Source organism: Triticum aestivum, chromosome 3A, assembly GCF_018294505.1.
Source record: "Triticum aestivum cultivar Chinese Spring chromosome 3A, IWGSC CS RefSeq v2.1, whole genome shotgun sequence".
NCBI lineage: Eukaryota > Viridiplantae > Streptophyta > Magnoliopsida > Poales > Poaceae > Triticum > Triticum aestivum.
In genome coordinates this window covers 291,554,983-291,560,664 of record NC_057800.1, presented here as the reverse complement: position 1 = coordinate 291,560,664, position 5,682 = coordinate 291,554,983, and positions in this window count along the sequence as shown.

Sequence of the window (5,682 nt, the reverse complement as noted above, 5' to 3'; positions counted from 1 at the left end):
GGCAGCGGCGGCGTGCGGCGGCGCAGACGGCGGCGGGCTGCGGTGCGGGGCGGCGGGGTGATGAGAGGGCGGCGGCGGGGCGACTATTTAAGAGGGGATGGGATTGACTTGGGGGAGGGGGCGACGGGCGGCGCGGCTCCGGCTCGGACTCCTCTCCGAGTCCGGCGGGGAAGGCGGCGACGGCGGCTTGGGCCGGCCTGGCTCGGCTGGGCCCTTGGCCCAGTCGGGCGTGGGTCCCTCTTTTTTGAACAATTTTGCTGCACCTAAAAGAATTCTAGAAAAATAAATAAAAATCTAAAAATGCCAAAACAAATTTTCTCCGTCTAAATAAAATATTTAGAACAGGATGAACATTTTTTGGCTCTAAATGCAGTTTTTGAAAACGTGCAGTTTTTCCTAAATTCAAATAAAATAGCAAATAAAACCAAAATAAAATCTTATTTGATTTTTTATTAAATCCTCAATATTTCTTTATTTTGGGAAAGTCATTTTATTCCCTCTCTCATATTTTGATAATAGAAATAATTGAAGATAAAATAAATAAAATCAAATGATCCTATTTTCAGAATTTGAGAAAAACTCAAATATGAAAAATAACGAAATCCCCAACTCTCTCCGAGGGTCCTTGAGTTGCATAGAATTTCTAGGATCAACCAGAAAGCAATAAAATATGATATGCAATGATGATCTAATGTATAACATTCCAAATTGAAAATTTGGGATGTTACAAAACTATTGATCTCTCATGCTTCACTTAGATTATTTTGAGAGTCTTAATAGCATGGTAATTTGCTTAAAATCCTAATATGCTTGGTATGCAAGATTAATAATAAAACTCTCTTATGAGTGTGTTGAATACTATGAGAAGTTTGATACTTGATAATTGTTTTGAGATATGGAGATGGTGATATTAAAGTCATGCTAGTTGAGTAGTTGTGAATTTAAGAAATACTTGTGTTGAAGCTTGTGATTCCCGTAGCATGCACGTATGGTGAACCGTTATGCGATGAAGTCGGAGCATGATTTATTTATTGATTGTCTTCCTTATGAGTGGAGGTTGGGGACGAGCGATGATCTTTTCCTAACAATATATCCCCCTAGGAGCATGCGCGTAATACATTGCTTTGATAACTTGTACATTTTCACAATAAGTATATGAGTTCTTTATGACTAATGTTGAGTCCATGGATTATACGCACTATCACCCTTCCACCTTTGCTATCCTCTCTAATACCGCGCACCTTTCACCGGTATCATACACCCACCATATACCTTCTTCAAAACAGCCACCATACCTACCTATTATGGCATTTCCATAGCCATTCCGAGATATATTGAAGTGCAACTTTCCACCGTTCCGTTTATGACGCACTCCATCATTGTCATATTGCTTAGCATGATCATGTAGTTGACATAGTATTTGTGGCAAAGCCATCGTTCATAATTCTTTCATACTTGTCACTCATGCATCATTGCATATCCCGGCACACCGCCAGAGGCATTCATATAGAGTCATATTTTGTTCTAAGTATCGAGTTGTAATTGTTGAGTTGTAAGAAAAATAAAAGTGTGATGATCATCATTATTAGAGCATTGTCCCAGTGAGGAATGGATGATGGAGACTATGATTCCCCCACAAGTCGGGATGAGACGCCAGACGAAAAATAAATAAAAGAGGCCAAAGAAGCCCAAATAAAAAAAGAGAAAGAAAAGAGACCATAAAAAAGAGAAAAGGCCCAAATAAAAAATGAGAGAAAAAGAGAGAAGGGACAATGTTACTATCCTTTTACCACACTTGTGCTTCAAAGTAGCACCATGATCTTCATAGTAGAGAGTCTCTCATGTTATCACTTTCATATACTAGTGGAAATTTTTCATTATAGAACTTGGCTTGTATATTCCAATGATGGGCTTCCTCAAATTGCAAGTAAGTTGGATGCACACCCACTTAGTTTCTTTTTGAGCTTTCATATACTTATAGCTCTAGTGCATCCGTTGCATGGCAATCCCTACTCACTCACATTGATATCTATTGATGGGCATCTCCATAGCCCGTTGATACGCCTAGTTGATGTGAGACTATCTTCTCCTTTTTGTCTTCTCCACACCCACCACTCTATTCCACCTATAGTGCTATATCCATGGCTCACGCTCATGTATTGCGTGAAAATTGAAAAAGTTTTGAGAATGTAAAAAGTATGAAACAATTGCTTGGCTGGTCATCGGGGTTGTGCATGATTTAAACATTTTGTGTTGTGAAGATAGAGCATAGCCAGACTATTTGATTTTGTAGGGATAACTTTCTTTAGCCATGTTATTTTGAGAAGACATAATTGCTCTGTTAGTATACTTGAAGTATTATTATTTTTATGTCAATATGAACTTTTGTCTTGAATCTTTCGGATCTGAATATTCATACCACAATTAAGAAGAATTACATTAAAATTATGCCAAGTAGCACTCCACATCAAAAATTCTGTTTTTTATCATTTACCTACTCGAGGACAAGCAGGAATTAAGCTTGGGGATGCTTGATACGTCTCCAACCTATCTATAATTTTTGATTCCTCCATGCTATATTATCTACTGTTTTGGACATTATTGGGCTTTATTATCCACTTTTATATTATTTTTGGGACTAACCTATTAACCGGAGGCCCAGCCCAGAATTGCTGCTTTTTGCCTGTTTTAGGGTTTCGAAGAAAAATAATATCAAATGGAGTCCAAACGGAATGAAACCTTCGGGAACGTGATTTTCTCATCGAATACAACTCAGGAGACTTGGACCCTACGTCAAGACACGTAACAGGAGGCCACGAGGTAGGGGGCGCGCCTACCCCCCAGGTGCACCCTCCACCCTCGTGCCCCCCCTGTTGCTCCACCGACGTACTTCTTCCTCCTATATATGCCCACGTACCGCCAAATGATCAGATACGGAGCCAAAACCATAATTCCATTGCCGTAACTTTCTGTATCCACGAGATCCCATCTTGGGTCCTGTTCCGGAGCTCCGCGGGAGGGGGCATCAATCACGGAGGGCTTCTACATCAACACCATAGCCCCTCCGATGAAGTGTGAGTAGTTTACCTCAGACCTTCAGGTCCATAGTTAGTAGCTAGATGGCTTCTTCTCTCTTTTTGGATCTCAATACAATGTTCTCCCCCTCTCTTGTGGAGATCTATTCTATGTAATCTTCTTTTTGCGGTGTGTTTGTTGAGGCCGCTGAATTGTGGGTTTATGATCATGTCTATCTATGAATAATATTTGAATATTCTCTGAATTCTTTTATGTATGATTGGTTATCTTTGCAATTCTCTTCGAATTATCAGTTTGGTTTGGCCTACTAGATTGATCTTTCTAGCAATGGGAGAAGTGCTTAACTTTGGGTTCAATCTTGCGGTGTCCTTTCCTGGTGACAGTAAGGGAAGCAATGCACGTCTTGTATTGTTGCCATCGAGGATAACAAGATGGGGTTTTCTTCATATTGCATGAGTCTATCCCTCTACATCATGTCATCTTGCTTAAGGCGTTACTCTGTTTTTAACATAATACTCTAGATGCATGCTGGATAGCGGTCGATGAGTGGAGTAATAGTAGTAGATGCAGGCAGGAGTCGGTCTACTTGTCTCGGACGTGATGCCTATATACATGATCATACCTAGATATTCTCATAACTATGCTCAATTCTGTCAATTGCTCAACAGTAATTTGTTCATCCACCGTAGAATACTTATGCTCTCGAGAGAAGCCACTAGTGCAACCTATGGCCCCCGGGTCTATCTTTATCATATCAATCTCCTACTACTTAGTTATTTACTTTGCTATATACTTTGCCTTTATTTTACTTTGCATCTTTATCATAAAATTATCAAAAATTTATTATCTTATCAAATCTATCAGATCTCACTCTCGTAAGTGGCCCTATAGGGATTGAGAACCCCTATTTGCGTTCGTTACGAGGATTTATTTGTTTTATGCATGTGCGAGGGACTCGCGCGTAGCCTCCTACTGGATTGATACCTTGGTTCTCAAAAACTAAGGGAAATACTTACGCTAATTTCATGCATCATCCCTTCCTCTCCGGGGAAAACCAATGCAGTGCTTAATGCGGTAGCACCACACACCTCCCGATCAACAGGACCCTCGTTTCAACCGTAGGAGGTCCGTTTTCCTCCGTTTTGCGGTACGCCAGACCCCTCCCGATGAACAGGATCCCGTTTCGAACGTGGCCGGTCGAACACAAGGCCGTTTCCTCCGTTTTGCGGTACGCCAGGCCTCATTTCCATCGCTTGTTCCGTACAAGCCCTCCCGATGAACACGACCACGCATTTTGTTCCGACCCAGCCGGTTGGTTCCCACGCGTTCTGTTGCCTCCCGATGAACACGGCGCATTCCGTTGCCTCCCCATGAACACAATAACGACGCTGTTTCTCCGTTCCGACCCAGCCATGTACACAAGCCCTGGTTGTACGTATGCGCGAGGAGGCGTTCGAGACCCTGCCCGTATGAATGTACGTGGCCGTATTTTGTTTCTTGCACGTTGGCCGCTACCCGTATGTATGTACGTACATGCTACGTGCGCGCTTCTACTACGATACGTACGCGCCTCTACTACGAGACGTGCGCGCCTCTACATCGACCAGTATATATGTACGTACACATTCGCGACCAGAATGGCAACGCTACGTATGCTTCAACTAGGTAGGTCCCGACTGTCAGGCACTTCCTTGCCTGAGAAGATGTAGCTGGTGGGTCCCAGCAGTCAGGGGGCGAATCATTTTGTTTTTGTTTTTTTTGCCCGGACGCACTTCCTTGCATGGGTGCAGCTGCTGGGTCCCAGCAGTCAGGGGGAATCATTTTTTTGCCTGGACGCACTTCCTTGCGTGCGAAGATGTAGCTGGTGGGTCCTAGTAGTCAGGGGGCGAATCGTTTTTTCCGGACACACTTCCTTGCGTGCGAAGATGTAGCTGGTGGGTCCCAGCAGTCAGGGGGAAACGTTTTTTGCAAAATACGTTGGACCGTCTGGTGGGTCCCCGCTATCAGGTGGAGGAATAATTATTTTTCGCGTAATAAGGAGGTACTTCCTTGCTGCAGCCGTGGACCAAGCTGTCAGCCTCTCCACGTACAATCCACGTCCGATGGAAGCCATTCCTTGACCACGTTGACCACGCTGCGCCGAGAGCACTAGGGCGGTGGACGACGGCGAGACCTAGGAAGGGGACGACGCGGAGCCGGGGAAGACGCGCCTGTGGATGCCCATGCGTAGAGGAGTATGAGGGTTCACTCGTTCGGCTGCTGTGTGAGGCTACCGTCGCCGCAGAATAACAGGGGGTGTGGGTGCATAGAGGGATGTCCTGGCCAGCGGTGGGAGTAGTAGGGGGGTGGTGCGGCCTCCACGGCATCACAGTCGGCCACGGGCGGCAGTAGCAGGCGGCACGACCGGCGCTGCTTTGGGCGGCTGGAGCAAGAAGACCAGAGGTTGAAGAAGCACTATGGTCGTTGGATGGACATCGTACGGTCACCGGATCTAGAATTGTTGATATATTGACTAAAGTTGACAAAGGCCTCCATCCCAGTCAACTTAGTAGGCCCACAAGTCAGCCTCCCACCAAGGTGGGTCCCAGCTAGCAGGGGGGTATTCATTTTTTTGTGCATAATAAGGAGGCACTTCCAGTGGGTCCG